The sequence below is a fragment of the Capsicum annuum genome, chromosome 11, assembly GCF_002878395.1.
Source record: "Capsicum annuum cultivar UCD-10X-F1 chromosome 11, UCD10Xv1.1, whole genome shotgun sequence".
NCBI lineage: Eukaryota > Viridiplantae > Streptophyta > Magnoliopsida > Solanales > Solanaceae > Capsicum > Capsicum annuum.
The window spans coordinates 20,343,515-20,355,796 of NC_061121.1; positions in this window are offsets into that span (position 1 = coordinate 20,343,515).

Sequence of the window (12,282 nt, forward strand, 5' to 3'; positions counted from 1 at the left end):
AATTTGAAGAATGAAAACCTTGAAACATGTGGGAGTTGATAACAACGATGAAAACTTTGTAATTAAAATAGGATACTTGGACTCCATGGGTGAAAGAAATTCATGGATGATCATCTAACATACCTGGGTTAATGAATTTGAGAGGATTGATGGTGAGTTCTTGAGATTGGGTCTTGAATTTGAGAGCTAGGGTTTCTTGTTCTTAAGAGGAAGATCATCAATTTGAGAGTAATTGAATAAAGAATGATTATTTAGGTTGTTTAGGGGTTAAATTTCGTGTTTTAGGCTAATTAGGGCCATGGGAAATGACCCAAATACCCCTAAATAAATTTAAAAACTCGGTGCAGGTAACTAAAATCCTATTTTTTGGCCTTGGCCCGATGCGCCACTATCGCGCCAAGCTACCGAAATTTGACAATTAGGACCTGGAACATTGGCGCAAAGTGGAGGCATCGCGGAGCCACTTTTGATTTTGAAATTCACCCTTGGCGCGACACGCCATTATCGCGAAGCAATACTGGAAAAGGACAATTGTGAAACTAAGCCTTAGTGCAACGCGCCATGATCACGGAGGCTCACTGATTTTTGACAATTGTCATTTAGACTGGCTCCGTGATGCTCTACTGACCAAAATGACGGTGTTTAACGACTGAAACTTAAAATTGACATAACTTCTTACCCGGTTAGCGGATTTGGGAGAATTTTATATCATTGGAAAGCTAATTGAATTCCCACGCAATGGCAGGATCTAAACTGAAAAATACTGAGTATTTTCAAAAAAATTATGTATGAATACTCATGTATCGGGACTTAAATTATGCTAGGGAAATATGGGTATTATAATATCTCCCCCTTGGAATCATTCAGCTTCAAATGAGACTAGTTAAGCTGAGGAAACTGATGGACTAAACTTACACACTAAACATGCATATATGATGCTTGGAATACATGGATGAACTGATTTTTGAATGCACTACTTATATGAACATGATCTGCAACTAAAACTGAGCATGATAAAGAGAAATCTTAAGAAGATTGGTTAGCATATCTTCTTCAGCTTCCTAAGTGGCTCCCTCAACGAACTAATTCCACCAAAGAACTTTGACTAGAGGAATTTCTTTGTTCCTTAGTCTAAGAACTTGATGATTAAGAATTTTGACTGGAACTTCTTCATAGAAAATACTGTTCTGAACATCTACATATTCTAAGGGAACAACTATAGATAGATCACCATTACACTTCTTCAACAATGAGATATGTTACATTGGGTGTACTGAAGCTAGATCTGAAGGTAACTCAAGCTTGTAAGCTACCTTTTCGAAATGACTAAGAATTCTATAGGGAATAACATATTGAGGACTGAGTTTCCCCTTCTTGACAAACCTCTTCACTCCCTTTATGGGAGATATTTTCAAAAATACAAAATCACCGACCTCAAACTCGAGATCCTTTATCCTCACATCTACATAGGATTTCTGTCGGCTCTGGGCTGCCCTAAGCCTTTCTCTGATCAACTGAACCTTCTTTAATGAATCAAACACCAAGTCAGGCCTTACTACTGTGGCCTCACCCACTTCAAACCAACAAATTGGAGATATACATATCCTACCATAGAGAGCCATAAACGGAGCCATTTGAACAATGGAATGATAGTTGTTATTATATACAAATTCAATCCAAGGCAAGTGGTCATCCCTACTACCTTTAAAATCAACTACGCATGCTCTCAAAATATCCTCAAGAGTTTAAATGGTCCTTTCTGCTTGACTGTCGGTCTGAGGGTGGAAGGTTGTACTAAGATGGACTTGGGTATCAAGACCCTTTTGGAATGTTTTCCAGAAATGAGAGGTAAATTGGGTACCTGTGTTTGAGATAATAGATAAGGGAATACTGTGCAACCTAACCAACTCTCTGAGGTAGAGTTTGGCATAGTCCTTAGCTGAATAAGAGGTACGGACTGGTAAGAAATAAGTTGATTTGGTCATATTGTCTATGATAACCCAATTAGAATTATACTGATGGTAGGTATGAGGCAAACCTGTCATAAAGTCCCATATTCACTTCCTCCCACTTCCAAGTGGGAATACTAAACTCCTGGATGGACCCACTAGGTTTCTAGTGCTCAATCTTAACCTGCAAACATGTAGAACACTTAGCTACAAACTCTACAATGTCCCTCTTCATCCTACTCCACCAATAGATCTCCCGCAAATCATGGTACATCTTAGTGACCCCTGGATGAATAGAGTAACGTGCGCTATGCGCTTCTACTAAAATTCATTACCTAAATTTATCTACACCAGGAACACATAGCTGACCCTGAAAACACAGAACACCATCTCCCTCTTCAGAGAAAACCTCTACCATCTAATCCTTGGCTGATTCTTTCAACTTAACTAGACTGGGATCTCTGTCATACTTTTTCTTTTCCTCGAAAACTAGAGATAATTTTGAGCTACTCTACACCTATACACTACCTTCTGCTGAATCGACTAAGAGGACACCTAGTCGGGCAAGCTGATGAACTTCCTGAGATAACTTCTTCCTACCATCCTCAACATGAGCAACACTGTTCATAGATAATCTACTGAGAGTATCAGCCACTACATTAGGGTTAACCAGATGATACAGAACACTCATATCATAATCTTTAAAAAACTCTAACCACCTTCTCTGACGCAAGTTTAAATCTTTCTGAGAGAATACATACTGAAGGATTTTGTGATATGTGAACACATCAACCTACACTCCATACAAGTAATGCCACCAAATCTTTCAGGCAAACACTACAGCTACTAACTCCAGATCATGGGTAGGGTAATTCTTCTCATAGATCTTAAGTTATCTAGAGCCGTAGGATATGACTTTACCCCTCTGCATGAGGACACAACCCAAATCTACTCTAAATGCATCACAGTACACAACAAACCCATCAAAACTATCTGAAAAAGTCAAAACTGGGACTGAGGTGAGTCGAGTCTTCAACTCCTGAAAACTCTTCTCACATAAATTTGAGCACTAAAATTTAACTTTCTTCTGAGTCAATCTGTACATGGGGGATGCAATAGACAAAATCCCTTCAATAAAATGATGGTAATAGCCAGCTAAACCCAAGAAACTCCTGATGTCTGATAGAGAAATGAGTCTAGGCCAGTTTCTCACCGCCTCCGTCTTTTGAGAATCAACTCTAATGCCATCACCGAAAATGATATGGCCAAAAAAAGCTATAGATCTTAGCCAGAATTCATCTTTACTAAATTCAGCAAACAACTGATGGGCTCTAAGAGTCTGTAATAGTATTCTGAGATGGTCTGCATAATCATTTTTGCTATGGGAGTAAACAAGAATGTCATCAATGAAGACTATAACAAACATGTCCAAGTACTGCTTGAACACAAAATTCATTAAGTCTATAAAAGTTGTTAGGGCATTTGTAAGACTAAAGAACATGACTAGAAATTTGAAGTGACCATACCGAGTTCAGAAAGATATTTTTGGAATGTCACATTCCCTGACCCTGAGCTGATGATAGACTGATCTGAGGTCTATCTTAGAAAAATAAACTAGCACCCTGAAGTTGGTCAAACAAATCATCGATTCTTGGAAGTGAATATTTATTCTTGATGGTGACTTTGTTCAACTAACGATAGTCAATGCACATTTTGAGAGAACCGTCTTTTTTATGCACGAATAGAACTGGTGCACCCTACGAAGAGATGCTAGGCCTAATAAATCCCTTATATAGGAGATTCGTTAATAGTTCTTTTAACTCTCTGAGTTCAATAAAAACCATTCTATATGGCAGAATAGATATGGGTTGAGTGTCTGGGAGAAGGTCTACTCCAAAGTCGATTTCCCTTACGGGAGGAACTCCGGGAAGATCCTCAGGGAACACATCTGGAAATTCCCTGACAACTGAAATCAATTCAATGGTTGGAGTTTCTGATTTAGAGTCTTTGACTTGAACAAAATCGTAAATACACCCTTTGGATATCATCTTTCTCGCTCTAAGGTACGAAACAAGCTGACCCCTAAGAGCTATAGTACTACCCCTCCATTCAAGGACTGGTTCATTTGGAAACTGAAAGTGAACTATTCTATTTCTATAATCGACTGAAGTATAGCATGAGTGGAGCTAATCCATGCCGAGAATAACGTCAAAATTGGTCATCTCTAACTCCACGAGATCAACTAAAGTAAATTTTTGATATATTATGACCGGACAGTTCCTATATACCTGCTTGGCTACAATGGAAACACCTGCTGGGGAAGACACAAAAATGGGTTCTGATAGAGTTTTGAGACTGACTTTGAAGTTGACAGCTATATATGGAGTTACAAAAGAAAGAGAAGCTCCAGGGTCTAGTAAAGTATAAACATGTAAATGAAAGACCTACAACATACCAGTAACAACGTCAGGAGAATTTTTCTGATCTTGTCAGAATTGAAGAGGATATAATTTGCTCGGATGCTGATCGGTGGTAGTACTAGAAGCGGCACCCTGCTGAGTTCGTTGACCGGGTGGAACTGATGACAGATGGGACTAGCCCTATTGGCGTAACTCACTACCTTTCTAAGCAACTAATGGATACTTCTGAATCTGATAGCCTGGCTTGCCATACCCAAAGCACTCATCACTGTCAGCTTTATACTCACCCTTATGGTGTCTGCCACATATTTGACATAAAGGATTCGTACTGCACTATTAACACTTTCTTGGGTCTTAGATCCTGGCACCCTATCCCGATTATCATTTTTGAATTTAGGTATGGGAGAACTGGCCGAAAAGGGTGCTGGGATTGACGACCTCTAATGAAACTAAGGATGGTTACCACCTTTTAACCTTGGCTTACTTAAATTAAAACTACCCATCCTAACACTCTTGTTCCCTACTCTCTTTTTACTTAATCTTCTGCTCCTCTATCTATTGAGCATAGACCAACAGCCTAGACAGGTCCATCTCGTTAATTTGGATTGTGGTCCTACACTTCTTGACCATACTATCAGACACTCTAGAGACAAATTTACTCATCTTGGATCTATTATCCGCTACAACATGAGGAGCAGATCTAGATAGCTGAGTAAACTTGAGGGAATACTCCTTCACTCTCATGTTGCCCTACCTCAAGTTAATAAATTCTAAAACCTTGGCCTCCTTCAAATCTAATGGGAATAATCTATCTAAGAAAGTTGTGGAAAACTCTTCCCATTCTACAGGCCCTACATCAACACCCCTATCGAAATTTTACTGCTTAAACCATGTATGGACTATATCCTGCAATTGATATGCAACTAACTCAGCACTCTTACTAGATGTCACCCCTATAGCATCTGTTACTTTCTGAACCATATCTAAGAATTCTTATGGATTCTCTTCAGACTTGAATCCAGTAAAAGAAGGAGGACTCATCCGGGTGAAGTCCCAAATCCTAGTTGCAGCAGTGTTAGCCACTGGGTTGTCCTGAACAGCGGCTGGATATTTATTCTGTGTTCTATGAAATTAGCTTGAGTAGTGAACGCAGCCCTAAATTCTGTGTGAAAGACATGCTCGTCTAGACGATCTACCTGGATGGGCGGAGGTGCTGGCCGGTTTCCTACTCCTCTTCTATTAGTTTTCTTAGGAGGTATGTTCTGTAAACGGAAGGAAGAAATGGATTAGACTAGGATTTTAACATGAGCTCATGCCCAATCACACGACATGAATACTAAAAGAAGGGAAAATTTTCCTAAACACCTTGTATCCCTTTGCCCATAAGTGTGGTGAGTTATACACACATGCACAAGACTCTACTTGATGTGGCTTTCAGACTTCCTAGAATACTTTAAAACCTTAGGCTCTGATATCAAGTTTGTAACTCCCCGAGAGTACACCCAGAGCGTCACACGATGGTTACAGTCCCAAGGGACCATAAGCTAACCCATGAACTGGTACCTGCTATGAGCATCAAATAACATAATCATAAAACTGATATGCCATAAGGTTTTAGTAACTGAAACCAATACTAAATTATAAATCTAAAAAAATGACTATCTAAGTCTAATAATAAAAAAATACTTATAGAGATTAACTGAATGACAAACTGGAATGTCAACTGAAGTCTGAATACTGAATAACTGACTCTAATGTCTTAAAAGCCTCTAAAATGAATAACTGCAAGTTCATGGGATAGGCCCCAACTAACTCCTCTAACTACTGAAATAGAGACATGAAGTAAAATAATTTGTCCTCAAAATATGAGGATTCACCACTGCTATGGCTGATAGTCTAAAAAATCAAAGCGTAATTCAAGAACTGGGCATCAGAACCTATGATATAATACATCATAGCACAAAAGAAAGGTATACGATCAGTACTTTGAATGTACTGGTATGCTAAATAAGGTAGGCTGATATGCATAGTTTTATAAACTGGAATAATAATTATATAAATATACATATAAAACATGGAGTACTGAATAGAGAGCATGGAATCTATAGATACTGGAAATATGTAAGATCTGTAAATACCATGTATGCATGAATGTCTATAAATTCTAAAGATACGTGAAATATGTATATACTGAGGGTGTATAACCAAGCATATAACATGAACTGAATAAAATATGTAAACTAAAATACTGAAATAACTAATATCTGTATTCTTTGGTCAAATAACACTGAGACTGAATTACTAGTCTAATTATTAGATTGAGACTGTAGCTGAAACTGTGGGAGGTATCATCTAACCAACATGCCCCAATCTGAACTAATTGGGGTCCAACCTGTAACCCCAGTTGGAAGGGTATTAATACCGTGCCACGGGTACTTACACTGGCCGTGTGGATCCACTATACTGGTGTACAATCCCGAAAGACTAAGGGTGTCAAGCCTAATCTGATGGGTGACCCCTTCGAGATAATCAAGTACTGAAGGGTGACTTCTCATATCCTACGTTGGCTACGTAGTTCTGGAGTATAGGGACTACTACTAGCAACTCTGCCTATCTGGTGGAGAAACTACCATCCCTACACTCGCTCAGTGCTAAATCCTACTCCTAACTGAATAACACTGAGTTACTATCTATTTCTGAGTTTAATTGTCTGGTCTAATAATGCTCATAAGTTATTTTGCATTATTTTGAAGATACTGAGTCAAGACTAATTAAACAGCTATGGTTTTCGGGCATTCAATACCCCCAGGACTCAAAAGTAATAATAGTAAAATAGTATCAAACTTAGAGGACATAGCATGAGAATTTCTAGCAAACTTTCATTCTTATAAGCATTGTATCAAACACTTGGTGCTCATAGTTTAAGTCACTCATGGAAAATAGCATAAAATTAAAGTAATAGCATGATTTCAACATCAATGACACTCAATCATGAGTTAATTCGAAGAATGACAACCTTGAAACATGTGGGAATTGATAAAAATGACAATTTCATTAAAGTGTGACATAAAATCAATATTCTTGGATGTTCATGGAGACTCATGGTTTAAAATCACAATTAAATATCATAAATCTTGAAAAGAAGATAACTTTGTAACTAAAATCGGATACTTGGACTCCATGGGTGAAAGGAATCCATGGATGAACATCTAACATACCTGGGTTAATGAATTTGGGAGGATTGATGGTGAGTTCTTGAGATTGGGTCTTGAATTTAAGAGCTAGGGTTTCTTGTTCTTGAGAGGAGGATCGTCAATTTGAGAGTAATTGAATAAAGAATATTTATTTAGGTTGTTTAGGGGTTAACATTTTTGTTTTAGGCTAATTAGGGCTATGAAAAAGGACCCAAATACCCCTAAACGAATTTAAAAACACGGAGTTAGGAACTGAAATCTCAATTTTTCACCTTGGCGCGATGCGCCACTATCGCGCCAAGCCATCGGAATTTGACAATAGGGACTTGGAACATTAGCACGATGCAGAGGCATCGCGGTGCCCCTTTTGATTCTAAAATTCACCCTTGGCGCGACACACCATTATCGTGAAGCAACATTAGAAAATGACAATTGTGAAATTGAGCCTTGGTACGATGCGCCATGATCGCGAAGGCTCACTGATTTTTGACAATCTTCATTTAGACTGGATCCACGATGCTCTACTGACCAAAATGATGGTGTTTAATGACTAAAATTTAAAATTGCCATAACGTCTTATCCGGTTATCGAATTTGGGCGAATTTTATATCGTTGAACAGCTAATTGAATTTTTCACGCAATGGCAGGATCTAAACGTAAAAATACTGAGTATTTTCAAAAAATTTATATATGAATACCCATGTATTTGGACTTAAATTATGCTAAAGAAATACGGGGTATTACAAGTTTCATTCTAGAAGACTTATCTTAGGATATTTCTGTTTTTTTCTCTTTTAGTATCAGTTTTGGTGATAGGCTTACTTGTTAAGGTGCATCGCGACAAGTGCATATATATATATATATATATATATATATATATATATATATATATATATATGTGTGTATATGTATATGTATATGTATATATATGTATATGTATATGTATATGTATATATATGTATGTATATATACACTCATACATATATATATATATATGTATGTATGTAAATATATATATACATATATATATACACACATATATATACTAGTCAAGTGTACGTGTGTTGCACGCGTACTTCATGTCAAACCATTAATCGATATAAAGATCAAATGTAGACAGCTTTAGGCATCCTAACATGTGTGACATATCAGTATCTTGATCGTCTCCTCTGACATGTATTATCACATACTTCTTCCGTTTCAAAACGAATGACCTACTTTGACTTGGCACAAAATTTAAGAAGAAAAAAATCTTTTGAATCTTGTGGCCCTAAATTAAAGTTGTATCAAATGTACCAAAATGTCCTTTAATCTTGTGGTCCTAAACATGTCATGTGGAAAGTTGAAATTAAAGTATTGCCAAAAAAAGAAAAAGGGTCATTCTTTTTAAACAGACTAAAAAGGAAAGTAGGTCATTCTTTTTGAAACGGAGAGAGTAATAAATAATAAGAAAAAGATAGATAGTAATAGATCAGAAACTAACCAAATAATTTGATTAAACCTAACATTTACATAAAAATTCTTCAAAAACCGATCGAACATTCATCTACCACATGTAAACTACAATAAAATAATATGTTATCAAGATATAGAATAATACGATTAAACTCTAAGCTTTACAAAAAAAAATCTCAAAGTCTGATTGAGGCGAACGTTACTATTAAATCTAACCTGAACACAAAAAAATTTTCAAATTCCGATCAACATTTATTACCAATAATATAGACTTCAATAGAACAAAAAGTACAACAAAACAATATGATAATCGAGATATTAGAATAATATGATTAATTCTAATCTTTTTGCGATTATAAACACACCTCTCGAGCTCATCGAAAAAATAGTTTTAAGAATATCTATGTCATCAAAATTTATGTTGTAGATGTTATTATAAGAACGTGGGTGTTCCTATCCCTAATAGAATAGAATTTGCTGAAAATTGATTTCTAATATAATAGAATTTTCCTCTTATTATATATTTTAAACTTTATAATAATTTAAAAATTAGAGGGTTCCTAGTAGTGGAGGGTTCCTAGAATTGATAGGAATTAAAAGTGTCCTTTAATAATATCTCATTTGTTTTTTTAAATTAATTAAATATCTAAATATGAAAAAATAATTAAATATTTATACTTATGTATTTAAAAATTATAGTTCAATTACGAGTTGTTACCTTTCATAAATAGGTAAAAAAAATATTAGGATTATAATTAAATAATAATTAATTAAAAAATAGAAAAAAGATGATTTTGTCTATTGCACAATCTTTTAATGAAGGGCAAAAAGTTCAAATCATTTTTTTAAGGGTCTTCACACTTATAATATGTTATAGATACACACACACACACATATATAACTAGCGAATATAATTATTTTTAACCGTTCGATCGAATATGTAAGCTTCCCATTTATTTAAGGGTTTAAGTAGTGTTGTTGTTTTTTTAGAAAAATCTCATAAAAGCACAACTTAAGTTACTAAAATTACTAAAAATCCTTTCAGTTTTTAAAAATTACAAATATCTCAACTTTTATTATTTTTAATTAAAAGTGCAGATTTATCCTAACTACACCCATTTTTATCGGATTAAATTTTAACAACTCAATACATGATTTCGTCCTCCTTCATCCCTAAAAGTTCGGATACTCCCAACACATTCGACAACAACATCAATGACAACGCAAATCAAGCAACATTTTACTCTCCTGTTATTACTATCCCATTATTCTATTTTTAAATTATGAAAGTTTTCTCATCTTCAACTTTAATTTTCTGATGTCAGATAATCTATTTATGCAACTGTTTACATGTCCATGGATAGGAAAAGTAAATATCTTAAATAAGCTATCTTCTTATTCCTAATTGTGTTTCTGAACTTCTTTGTGAACAAGATGTGATGGTTTTCTGTTGTTGATTTTTAACTAATGTTTCTCTTTGCTAATTGTAAATATTATAGAAATTTCAAACACTTATAGATTATTTGTGAACTTTGATTAGTTTCAACTTATTTCCTGACATAAATCTATTGATTCTCAAATAGATGTTCTACAAGCAAACAAAGAAGACCAATTCATGTTGTACGATATTATAGACGATTTCAGAAGATGAAAGTGTGTGATTCAATCATGAACGAGTTACTCGTGTCAATGTTACATAAGAAATATCAGAGAATCGTTTGTTTATATCATCTATGATACACTGTAAGTTTGAATTCTTTTGGTTCTCTTATTGTAATGTGATCTCAGATGTTTACATAACTAGTGTTTCTCTCTTGTTATCTGAGTTTGTTACATAAATATTAGTTTGTATCTCTCGAATGTTTAGTTTAGTTTTCTTCTATCTCTCTTTACTTTGAGACTGTTATATAAGAATAATTTTGTATCTCTTGTTATTTTTAGTCAGTTATGAGTGCATAATTATGTATCTGTTGTTATTTTTAGTTAGTTTATTATGCATAATTTTGTATCTCTCATTAATTTAAATTTGTTAAGTATAAAGTATTATGTATTCTTGTTAATTTTAGTTTTATTACACATGCAAAATGATGTATTTCTTGTTATTTTTAGTTCTTTTACGTACGTTGTTTTCATATCTCTTATCATTTGATTCTTTTACAAATACAGACACTTTTATCTATTGTTTTTAGTACTGTTACACTGCAGTTTTCTTGTATTGTTTGTTTTTAATATTATTTTTAGCCTATAAATAAACGATAAATTATGCAGGTTTTGTGGTCTATTTGTTGCTTTGTTCTCTGAGTTTCTAAGTGATGAACTACAAGTATCATATTCTGGGATTGATGATGAATTTATTTGAATGAGATATGCTTTGCTCTTGTGCAATTATGGACAACTCAAGATAGAGAATGGCCACATTAGTGACAATGAAGACCCACCAATACCTAAACCCATCTTTATTACTCTTGATGAAAACAAAATGATTTCAATTGAGTAGATTTATTTATGTTATTTTAGTACAAACACGTAAATACTTTAAAGTATTTGCCTAAACAAATTGGTGCTGATTTTTATTATTCATCAAGTTATGCTTTTTGTAACAATTGTATCTCTAATTAATAAATATATATCCAATGAATAAAGTTTTTACAAAACATCTCAGAATATTCTACTTAGATCTTTATGAAAATAATTTACTATAAGATATAACTTTAATTAAAAGATACATCTTGATTATCTATCTTGTGTTTTGATATCAAACTTTATTAATCAGTACTCCATCAAACGATAAATATATTTCTATTAAAAATAAATCACCACGAATGGAAATTTATATGTATCATTCTTTCAAAAAAAAATTGTATCAAAAACTCTTTTAAACCTCTATGTAAAACTTTACACCCATATCACTACGGATGAGCAACGGAGATGAGTTTTCATCAATAATGTATCGGTCTTTAATTTTCTTCCTTGTTTCATCGATTTTAAGTTCTTAAGTAATGACCGAAATTAATATTTCATACGTTATATGCTCACCGATAAATTTTCTTTTCCAATATATTTTGTGTAAAAGATAAGGAAAGACAAGTTTATTGTTATATAATTTCTAATATTACATTTTCTTTTACCCTAATGTACGCCTCCTAGATTTGTTGGAGTTCCATTTGAAAAAGCATTAGATGATTACCATAATTTTCTAAATCGAATGATTTTGTAATTAAAAAATATCTCTAATTTCTTAATCTAAGTTTATTCTTATCATCA